General features: G+C 37.5%; 1 protein-coding gene across 1 annotated transcript in view; it reads left to right on the forward strand.

The window, feature by feature from the left end:
• The first annotated feature begins 284 nt into the window (after positions 1-284).
• The window catches only part of LOC138828380 (sodium-dependent phosphate transport protein 1-like), a 52,169-nt gene continuing 40,132 nt past the window's right edge, over positions 285-12,321 (forward strand). Inside the window, exon 1 of the mRNA XM_070024428.1 lies at positions 285-1,754. The gene's annotated coding sequence lies outside the window, so the exon portion shown is untranslated. The remainder of the gene's footprint in view (positions 1,755-12,321) is intronic.

A 12,321-nucleotide genomic window follows, 5' to 3' on the forward strand; every position in this document is an offset into this window, starting at 1 on the left:
AGATTTATTCTACAATGAACAGGCAAATTATATCCAGAAAAAGAAAGAAAGGAGGGAAGGAGTAGGACGTAAGGAGAGAAAGAAGGGAGAGTGTCAGGAAGGCAAGATGGAAAGAAGGAGGAAGGAAAGGAAGGAAGAAGGCAGAAAGGAAGGCAGGCAGGCAGGAAGAAAGGAAAGGAAAGGAAAGGAAAGGAAAGGAAAGGAAAGGGAAGGGAAGGGAAGGGAAGGGAAGGGAAGGGAAGGGAAGGGAAGGGAAAGGAAGGGAAGGGAGGGAGGGAGGAAGTAAAAAAGAAAATAAGACACATTGATCATAAATAGAAAAAATGGGTAAATGATTTAGTACTTCCAAAAGACTAATTCTTTATAGATAATGAACAGAATTGTTTTTATAAGTGTCTGTGCCAGTATTGGGGCTAGAACTCAGGGCCAGGGTTCTGTTCCTTAACTTTTTCACTCATGGCTAGCACTCTACCACTTGAGCCACAGCCCAGATTTTTGGTGGTTAATTGGAGACAAGAGTCACATAGATTTTGTTGCCAGGGCTGGCTTCAAACCCCAATCCTCAGATCTAAGCCTACTGAGTAGCTAGGGTTACAGGCATGAGCTACTGTGCACCCAGCTGATAATAATCAGAATTAATTTTTGAAAATACTTATTATTGAAGATATTAACAGGATATACAAGCTGTATCCTACCTAAACACTTATGTCACTGATTTTTTTTAACGTTTTCATACTTGCAAATATCTAATAAAAATATTGGATATGGACCCAATCTAAACATACATACATACAATTTCTAAGTGACTCATAAATATAAACATAAAAATGAGCTCAACTTCATTTAAAATTAAAAACCACAATGAGATTCCACTAAACAGTTAACGAAACTGATAAAATGAAGATGGAGAATAGTATTTTGGAAAGGGTATAGGACATCTAAAACTTTTATATGCTATGAATAAGAGAATGAATTAAAAATTTGGAAAACTATATATTGACAATATATTCTAAAGCTAAATATACAATTCCAATGACTCAGAAATTTCACTTAAAATACATATGTATATAAAAACAAATATAGTGATGTTCATAAGAATACTAACTATAATAGTTCAAATATGAAACAACTAATTTGCCTGCTAAGGGAATAATAAATAAATAAATAAATCATGGCATATTAATGTAAAATGAAAATTAGCAGAGCCCAAGGCACAACATGATGGATGATTGTTGAAAAATACAGCAAAAAGACAAAAAAAGACAAAGGCACATTCTCTTAAAGGCTTATAGAGCTCCTTAAAAACAGACAAAATTAATTTATGCTGTTAAAAATCAAATTGGTAATTTTCCATGAGGTAGGAATCATGACTGAACACAAGGTATCAAGAAGGACTTCTGGAGTCCTAATAAATTCCTTGACTTGGGTCCTAATCAAGAACATTTTGTGAAAAGTGCATACTTATAATAATACTAAACCATTTACTTAGAATAAATCCAATATTTCATCCACTTTGACTTAGGTCTGACCAATGGACCAATTGGAAAGGCTCTTGGCACTCTACTTTCATGTTCTGCCTCATTCCTTCCCCTTCCTCCTTTGCTGTCCTCCAGAAATCAGAAAGGAGGGAAGGAAACAGCACAATCTATGTTGTTAGCTTTTGGATCAAAGGATCAATTTTCTAAACAGCAAAAAAGAATGAGCTGAGGATTCTAAGAAAATTATGCCCCCAGAAGCCTGAATTTCCACAGGAGGTAAGAACCACAATGGTCCAGTGCATCTAGGTTTCCTGAGCAGCTATTCTGTCTTGTGAACTGTTATCTGGTAGAAAGCATTGATGGTCCAGTTCCCCCACCAATTCCCACTTCCTATGGAATTGTTTCTAACATTAATGGTCTTGCAATTTAATTAATTGTCCTTAAGTAGCTTACTGTCATCTACTAATGAGATAGTTTGCCATTTCTTTTTGATTATGAAATCTCACTAGTTATATTAACATATTTCTTAACATTAGGCAATATTTTCCTCAAGTATACCTTTAAGACACAACTGGATCTGATTTGCTAATTATTTAAGATTGGGCTGCTGTATTGTTGTGTGAGATTGGCACAGTTTTCATTTTTGTGATTTGTGTGTCTTTGCCATGTCTCGCTTCTGCTGATTCACAGAAAGAAAGACAAACTTTCTCAATACTCTGAGAAAACTTATCCAAAATGGAATTTTTACAGTAGCCATTATTGTTGTGAGGCTTGAAAGCACTGGTTTCAAACATTGGCCTTATTGACACATGAAAGTGATATCTCCTTAAGTTTTCATTCTGAAAACCTTTCCCTTACTTTAATCTAGTTCTGGGCACTGACATTTTTTCCCTCATGACCATCGCTATCTCTTCTACAATTATTTCATTTTTTTTCTTATGTTAGACCAGTTTTTGAATAATACTTTGAGTCCCAAAATAGTTGAAAAATTCTTAGTACATAATACTATAATATGGGGCCTTATTGTATTAAAACATTCATTTAGCTTTGAACAGAATTTTTGCTTCACAAATTTTCTTCAAAACACTAGTGACTTTCTTACATATGATGAAGAAGCCTGGTCAGCCAACCAATTTTTGTAGATCGTTGAGGTTGATGCTATTAGATTCTTTTCACCTTTAATTCCATATTTTCACTAAGATGCTCCAAGGCATTAATGACCTTTCAACTATGTTGAATCCAAAATCTCCACTTTTCTCTTACTGCTCAATATATAAAGTCTCAATATTTAAGTAATCTGCTTTTCAGCTCATGCTCTTAAGAGTTTACTTAAGTTTTACTTAGCAGATCTCAATTCTTTATATTTTTATTTATTTACTTTTTGTGATGAGGCTTGAACTCAGGGCCAGGTTGCTGTCCTTAAGCTCTTCTGCTTAAGGCTTGCACTCTACCACTTTGAGCCACAGCTCCACGTCTGGATTTTGAGTGGTTAATTGGAGATAAGGGTCTCATTGGAGACCTTTCTGCCCCATGTGGCTTCAAATTGTGATACTTAGATCTCAGCTTCCCGAGTAGCTAGGATTACAGGCATGAGCCACTGGCACTTGGCCTTGTATTTTCTTTATTAGGAATCTCTCATCTCTTTATCTATTTGGTGGAATCTTATTGTCCATTTTCCTTTTACTAATTTTCATCACCTTTCATTTTGCTTTTCTATGGATTTCTAAGTGGTGGAGGCATAGAAACACTTTCTAAGATCTTCTTCAACTTCTGTCAGTTTCAATTTATTTCCTAAAACTTCCAGTGAATGTACTATTCCCACAACATCCTTCTTGTCACTTTAAAATAGAAAGGTGCCAGGCTCCAGTGGCTCACATAGGTAATACTAGCTACTCAGGAGGCTGAGATCTGAGGGTGGTGGTTCAAAGCTCATGTAGGAAAGGCTGTGAGACTCTTATCTCCAATTAGCCATCAAAAATACCAGAAGTGGAACTGTGTCTCAAGTGGTAGGGTGCTGGCCTTGAGCAAAAAAGCTTAGGAATAGTGCCCAGGCCCTGAGTTCAAGCCCTAGGACTGACACACACACACACACACACACACACACACACACACACACACACACACACACACACACAAGTCAACCATACCTTATTTTGGTGCAATGTCTGAGTATAAATATTTGCTCCTTGTCAACAAAGGAATAATTTCAAGTATTGACTTGAAGATAACCTGCTAATGATTAAAGCCTTCACCTTGGCACTCAGTTAACTAGCCTTTCCTTATCTGCTGTATTATGTTTTTATTATAAGAGAAAATTGAATAGAATCTAACTAATCTCAAAACCACTAAGATAGGACAGGTTAGGAACTGGTTTGTTCACATGAAGCAGCAATAATTTCCTAAAGCACCAAATGATAAATTTCTCAGAAAAAGTTACCTGATTACTTCTAGAATTTTATAGGAATTACATAACAAAGTGGTTAAAAATTTTTATTATCAAATTCAAATTATCTCATGAGTTATTCTAATTCTACTAATTTTTCAACTTTATCCTGGGAAATATTACTAGAAGTGTGGCTCAGTGGTAGAGTTACCTGTCTTGCAAATGTAAGACATTGAGTTCAAACCCCAGTACCACCAAAAAAAAAACCCTCAAAATATTAATATTTACTTTTATTTATAAAACTCATTTATATTTTAATGAAAAGTTTTAATTATCAAGTTCAAAATGTTCAAGGGGGTACCTAAAGTTTTTAAACTTGTTTACATAACACACAATCAAAAGAGTTTGAAGACTATCCCCTGATATGTCATATTTATTTTTAAGCCATTGCCATTTTGACAGCTACTCTTTCTTGACCTTTAAAATACTGTCATATTGTTATTCTTTTCAGGTTTTTTTTTATTTTATTGTGCCTGGTGGTTTGAAGTCAGGGTCTTGAGCTGTCTTGGCTTGTTGGTTTGGTATTCCACTGCTAACTTTCAGTAATTATTTTAGAGATGGGATCTCTCACAGACTTTTCTACCTGGGTTGGCTTCAAACTTCAATCCTCCATATCTCAGCCTCCTGAGTAACTAGAATTACAAGAGTGAGCTCACTAGAATCTGGCTCATCAAGTAAAATTTTTAAAAAAATCAGTTCCCTTTTCCTTTATCATATTTTGATTTTTATAAGTTGTTTTACGAATCTTAGGAACTGCTTTGAGAAAAAAATCTCTTTTAAAGGAGGTGCCAATTATTTATAGCTGTGATATTGACTCAAATTTTAATAGTGAGAGTATTTTTTTTAACTTTTTATCAGTGAGGATTTGTGTGTTGGGGCTGGGTTGGTTGAACAAGCCATTGCATAGATTTATTCAAAGAAATTGAAGTGGAAAGCTATTCAGGATCAAAGGGAAGACTGAAAGAACAGATGGCCCTAAAAGTTCTTAGTTGAAGCAGGAACATCTTGCTTCATTGATGAAATAAGTATAGATGAGCCTGTAATCTCCATTCTCCTGTCCCTCTGTTCAGTATTGATGAAATTTAGGTAAAGTGCTCATTCCTTGGCTTAAACAGAGCTTGGAATGCTGTTGGACAGAGTACGGATGGATTCTTTGAAGGTCCACAAGGAAATGAGGACTCCATGATTGTTACACACAATGGGCAAGGGTTTTTTTTTTTTCCAAAATAAAGTTGTAACACTGGTAAGGAAGAGTGAGAAATGTTGGCAATAGGTTTATATAATTCTATTTTATGATTGGAGAACAGACCTTCGCTACCTCAACCAGATGCTTGCATATATTTAGCAAACTTTAAGTGAGGATGCTTTCTTTTATCATGCCTTTTCTTGCTCTGAGGACTTCTGCAGTTCTTAGAACCTTAACTCTGTGCCAGGAGACGTTCATTTTTCAAGTAATCTAGTAACTCATTTAAATGAGTTGAGTGTACAGAGAGCAGAGTCTATGGGTATTTCAGTGGGAGAATGCAATGGCTCTTCTCAATCTACGTTTTTTTGCAACCAGACCTGCCATGTTCTCCAAGTGTGCATGAGTGGTTATTGGAGACATAAGGGTGAACTCCCATTTGTCATGTTAGTTACCCCCTTTCCCTTTGCAAAAATCAGTGAGATGTCAGATGATCCATTTGTCAGGAGACCTAATGAAACACAGCAGTGGCATTTGGAGAGGATTGATCTCAATGGCCATGCCTGATGACACTGAGACATGAACAAACTGTACCAGATTCTTCAAGCATTGTTTCTGGTTCCCCTGTGCTCCTGGTGCCTGAGACTCTGGCATCTCAGAAAAAAATGGATTCAGCTAGCTTTTTAACTTCCTGGAGCTTGGCTTTTCTCCACCACCATCTGTTGTGTTTTCTGTTATGTGATTTGGCACTGCATCTGACAGTGTTGCTAACTCAGCAATTCAGGGGCCATTGCCCTGTTGCCCCATGGAAGGGATGGTCTAGCCCCTCCCTCCTTTGTACTTTCACCTCAGCATTTCCCATTTCCCTCTCAGACATTGTAGCATTCTCTCCTCCCCATATCTTTCTGGCATCTGGCTAACTCCTCCTTTCTGTAGCTATGTTTCTTCTTATTGTGACTGTGACTGTGTGTGCAGGAACACCCATGAGTCTTAATTCTCTATAAGATATCAAACCCCAGGAGTCTTTCCTTTACGCATATTATATAATCCCTAATCCTAAACCAGCAGTCTTTGCTGAATCTTTCTCATTGTAAATGTTTTTCTCCTTGGATAATTCTTTTTTTATTTATTTTTATTTTTTATTTTTTTATTGTGAAAATAGCGTACAGAGGGGTTACAATTGCATGGGCAAGATAACGAGTACATTTCTTATGAAGCATTATTGCCTCCTCCTTTGTTTCCCCTTCCCATCCTTTCCCATACCCCCCCCCCAACCCTACCTGATCCTCCTGCTCCCCTCCTTCTTAAGAAAAACACTCACTTTTTTTAAGTCTTTAAAAATATTTTCAGGAGAATCAGTTACCTATGAAAGTCCTGTCACAGCTCACACTCTGTACTTTTATTTGTTCTGCCTGAGTATGATTGTCTACAGAGTAATAGGCATCTTTTGCTTTTAGTTTGATTCTTTAAAAAAAAATGGCCTGACAAACAGTAGAGCAGTTGTGAACATCATGGAATCCTTGGAGGTACCATGTGGGGGTCCATGGCTGCTGAAATGGCTGTTGGGCTACTTAGTGACCAAAGCTGCAGAAGTGCTGGGCAGAAAAGGGATGTGGACCACAGTGGCTCTTGTCATATGGCTCGTACAAAGAGTCACCAGCTTCTTTCTTATCCCTAGCCAGATAGCTAAGTGATGTCAATCCCTAGGTGATGTAGGTGCTGTTGAAACCAAGTTGATTCCTGTGGGCAGTGATAGAAAAGGTGAAAATGCTGATCAATTACCTTGCTCTCCTTTTCCTTGTGAGGAGCGATTCTAGGCTGAGGATATCTCTCTTCATGCTCATCTTTGTCATTCTGAAGAATGGGATTATGCAGAAAAGGCAGAACTGGTCTTTCCCTCTCCATGTAATTGTTCCTTGAGGGGTTTTCTGTTTGTTTTGTATTTTGTTTTTTATTTGTTTTTGCTTCACCATATTGCTGTTGCTACAGCTTCTTAACTGGACTCCTGAGCTCTCTTAGAGTTACTTTTACCCATGGGTAACTGTTGAATTGTTTTTTTTTTGTTGTTGTTGTTGGGGAACAAAGAATGGGATTTTCAACTCTGCCATTTTACAGATACTTCATCTGATCACCAGGTTCTCTACTCTGTCTTTTGAAGTCTTCAACATATTCTCATTCATATATATTTCCTATCTTATAATTCTAACATCTATATTATATAGAAATCTATTCTGAACATGTATCTTTTCAGACTATTTTTATGGCCTTTGGAATGCTTTAAATTTTTTTTGTTGAAAGCCAAACACATTTTAGGAGACAGGAAATACTGAAATAAATTGACCTTTAGCAGTGAGGATTTATGTTCTTCTGGCTATGTTTGAAGTTTGCTATAGTTATAAACACCAGATGCTTCAAATTCCTCCATTGACCTTGTTTTTGTTTCCTTATCTGGCTATATGCCATCCATTGTACTATTACCACAGGATCATCAGTGCTAAGTTAAAAGTGGTAGAGTATGGAGGAGAAAAGGAGAAATTAAGATTCAGTGCTTAGAGTGCACAGTAAGCCTCAGGGGATAGAGGTCCTCTCTCTCTCTTTCTCTCTTTTTCCTCTCTCTTTCTCTCCCTTTCTCTCTCTCCCCCCTCTCTCCTATCTCTCTCTCTCCCGCCCTCCCCCTCTTCCCTCCTCTCTCTGCAATTCTTTTTCTAGGCTGCAATATATCTCTGTGTTTTCCAGACTCCTCTCCATTGTAGATTAAGGCTCCTCCCACTTCTGGCTAGGTCAAATTAGAACAATATTGTGAAAGTTCTAGACATGTTGAATGGATTCACAACCAAGATATGGCATTTGTAAGTAATTTTGTACAACATTGTTCCCAGGAGAGAGGAATTTAGACAACATGTGATTACTGGCTCCAGTTATTCTTCTCAGTTACAAAAGGTAGTTACAGTTACCCTTCTACAATGATGGCTAGCTGAAACATTTTCAGGATCCAAGGAATCTTCTGGGAATTCTGACTACTCTTTTGTCTAGTATAAAAGCTAATGAAAACAAGAATACCTTCATATAAAAAGGATCATTACTTTCTAAGACAATTCAGAAATTTTCTTCACTGTGATGCTGACTGAAGGCAAAGGGATCATAGAATAGGAGTGGTAGAGGATGCAACAAATCCTGTGTCATGTACCATCAGCAAAAGGACTCTAAAACCTGTCCCTATCGCTGGCCCATGTTTCTGTGGGTCTTGCATCTAAATACCACCAAGCATGGATTTCAATATTTTTAAGTGCATTTATATAAACATGTACAGACTTCCTTGTTATTTTTCCCTTGAAAATGCAATATAAGAGCTGTTTACATAGATTTACATTGCACTAGATATTACAAGTTATCTAGAAATAATTTGAAATATAAAGGAGTATATATAAACACAATACAATTTCATATAAGGGACTGGAGCATCTGTGGATTTTGATATCCACTAATCCTTGGTGGATCTGAAGGGATGACTATGTGCATGTTTTCATACTTGCTGTATTATTTAATTGGTGTATGATATTGTGTATGATTTTTTAAATCTTTCTCCTTTGTCACTATCCAAGATGAATTAATACTGATTAACACAACAAGTCAATCATTAAATTATAGAACATCAAAAAAGGACCATAACTGAATTGAAAAGAATATCACTCAGTGGATATAGTGAATCACGGGTGTTTCTAGTCTACTTAGGAAATATTGTCAATAAACAAGTTTTTTTTAAAGGACAGTAAAGGGTTCTAACCTTAACTTTGTTACCTAAATCTGTCAACATTCTGTTCAGCAATACACTGTCTTCAGTATGGCTACATCTAGTGATAGATTGGCTGTGTTTCTAGCTTTACAGGGTAAATTGTGATTGGTCCCCACCAGTCATGTGCTCTCTCCCTCTCATAGCTGAATGGTCTAGGCAATACCTATGTTAAGTTCTGGCAAATGAGACTGAAGGGAAAGTGTTCTAGAAAGGGAGTCTGGCACTCAAAGTGAAAGACTGTTTCTACTTTTAATTTCTTGTGTCTACAGGAACACCTGAAATTGACAAGATGAGGATAAAGCCAAGTAGGGAGGAGGGCCAGAGTCAATTAGATTTCAAGAAATGGAGCCAATGGAGCATTGGAATCTTTGTGCATCATACGTGTGTGTGTGTGTGTGTGTGTGTGTGTGTGTATGTTTAGAAATAGAGTTGTCCTTGTCAGTAGCCCCAAACATCTTGAATGATTCAAAAAGTGGGCCAGAAATCATCATTATTATTATTATCAAATACATTTTGTCCCAAATTTTCTTTTGGAAAGAAAATGATTGGTATCAAGACAACTCTTAAACATAGATGGGCACTAGTGGTTCACACCTGTAATACTAGCTATCTAGGAGGCTGAGATCTGAGGATCACATTTCCAAGTCAGCCCAGGCAGGAAAGTTCATGAGACTTTTATCTCCAATTAACCACCAGGACGCTGGAAGTGGAACTGTGACTAACCTTGAGCAAAAAAGCTCTGGAACAGCACCCAGGCCCTATGTTCAAGCCCCAGGACCAGTACACACACATACACACACACACACAAGTAGACATGGAAATGAGACCGATTTTGAAGAAAATTTGATGTGACTTTATCTTGATGAGGAATTAAGCTATTCTTGCACATGATGTAGGAGAGCAGATGTTGGCTTCATGAGACTAGTTGGCTGACATTTATTGAGGCTGATGTTTTCATTATTCACAGAAGTATTGTACAATGTTATTCAAACTTTTAGCCGAGCACTTAATTAGTCAGCATTTTCTAGATATTTGCTATGCAGTCAGGCATGGTGGCACACACCTGTAATTCCAGCACTCATTCAAGAGGCTGACACAGGAGACTCATGAAGCCTGGGTTGCATAGGGAGACTCGGTTTCAATATATACATATATATATATATATCCATTATAAATAAATCTTTCTTCCCCTAGTCTCCTTCCTTTTTCTCTGAATGATTTGAGTTCCCAAATCCAGTAGGTTAGACCAAACAAGATAAATGTCTGTGTGAATAAAGTGAAAGGATGTCAATATGTAGAGTATAGAAAGTCAAGCAGAATGGAAGGAAAGTAGCCCTGGTGGCCCAGCAAGGGTATTGTAACAAAACCAGTGTGAAGAAAGGAAAGTGTCTTAAAGGTGAACAGAAGGATGGTTGGAGCAAAGAATTACCCATGCTCTAAATATGGTAGAGCACATTTCTAATCCTAGCATTTGGAAGGCAGACTCAGGAGGATTATGAATTTAAAGCCAGCCTGAGTTATAAGACCCTATCTCAAAGAACAAAATGAAAAGAAAAAAAGAGAGGTATTTCTATAATAGGTCCATGTCATAGACATTGGAGCTGAGTAGGGTATGGAGAACATTGAACAGGACCATGGTCATGCTCTATTGGGACAAATGTGATGAGGATTCTTGGAGCTGTACAAAAATGTGACTGAAAGACTGTGGTCATCAATGATTAAATAGCAAAATAAATAAATAAATAAATCTAATGAATTTAACACTCTATATACATACACCTGATCTCAATTTCCCAGGATTCGTTTATTGCCTACTAAATCTATTGCTTGAGACTCCAGAATTGTGGAAGACTGGATTTGGTAGGACAACATGAGAAGTTCATTTCTCTTAGACTACAGATGACCTAGAGAAAGAGCAGAATTGATTTAATAATATCACTCTGGGTTTTCCTTAGGGTTTCAGTATAAATGCTAAGCATGGTACCTAAGGCCCTCTGAGATCTACTCCTGCCTACTTGTACAGCCTCATCTTCTTTAAAGAAACAAACACCTGACCAATGGGGACATTTTCGTGATTAACAAAAATATAGGACAGTACTTAAAATTTGTCCAGTGCAATGTATGGGAAATTTCAACTTCTCTGAGAGAGACTAATCTTTTGAACCTAAGCCCTTGAGGAATGATCTTGTCCAGTTTATGGCATATATCCTTCCACCCAGAAGCAACTGTTTTTGCAACCCTTATGGAAGCAGATATTATTTGATAGGAGAAAAATGCTTCTGGAAATTATAACCAATGGAAATTTGACTCAATTGGTAAACATGTATTAGATTAGTTGGACTAGTATATTAAGGAAATAGATTAACAAAAATACCACAGGAGTTGAGTCAGACATGGTGGTTCACATTTATAATCCCAGTTACTCAGGAGGTAGCTATTGGGAAGGTCATGGCTGACAGCCAGCCAGGCCAAACAACAGCAGCAGCAGCAACAACAACAAAACACTCCCCCCACAACCCCATCAGACCTCCATTTCAATCAAGAAGTTAAATTGATTTCCTTCCTTCCCTTCCTTCCTTCCTTCCTTCCTTCCTTCCTTCCTTCCTTCCTTCCTTCCTTCCTTCCTTCCTTCCTTCCTTCCTTCCTTCTCTTTCTCTCTCTCTTCCCCATTCTCTTTCCTTCCCTCCCTTTCACTCCCCCTCCCTCCCTCTTCCTCTCTCCCTTTCCCTCTGTCCTTCTTCCTCTCCCCCTTCCTCTCCTCCCCCTCTAAGTACTGGGGCTTGAACTCAGGGCCTGCGTGCTCTCCCTTAGCTTTTTCATTCAAACCAAATTGTCCTCACTGGAGCTCTACCAGTCAAGCTACACCTCCACTTCCAGCTTATGGTAGTTAATTGCAGGTTAATATATTGTGGACTTTTCTGCCCAGGCTGGCTTTGAACCTTGATCCTCTCACCTATGGTAAAAGGCTTAGTCAGGAAGATCACAGTCTGAGGTCAGTTGGCCAAATATTCAGGTTCTACCTGGACAATAAAACAAAAAAGGTTGGAAGTGTGGTTCAAGTGGTAGAGCTCCTGCTTAGCAAGCACAATGCCCTCAGTTCAAACCCCAGTACAAGAAAAAAAAAAAGAATACTATGAAGATGGTTTTTAAACTCTAAGGAAAAGTTTCAAATATACCATGAAATGAAATTTAGAACCCTTAATGAAAATATAGAGACTTTATTACAATAAAGGACACACATACGGTACTATAGAATCTTGAAAAACTGAGAAAGACTGTTTTACTTACAAGAAAACATAACAAGGAATGGTAACCCTTTTGTACAACTACTTAAAGATAATTAAAAATATAATTAAAAACATGTTAAAGCTGAGAGAAAATTTAAAGCTTTTTCCCCCTCCCATGTGTGTTAACTTACTAATTA

The sequence above is a fragment of the Dipodomys merriami genome, unplaced genomic scaffold (genome assembly GCF_024711535.1).
Source record: "Dipodomys merriami isolate MVZ:Mamm:240054 unplaced genomic scaffold, mDipMer1.0.p SCAF_16, whole genome shotgun sequence".
Lineage (NCBI taxonomy): Eukaryota > Metazoa > Chordata > Mammalia > Rodentia > Heteromyidae > Dipodomys > Dipodomys merriami.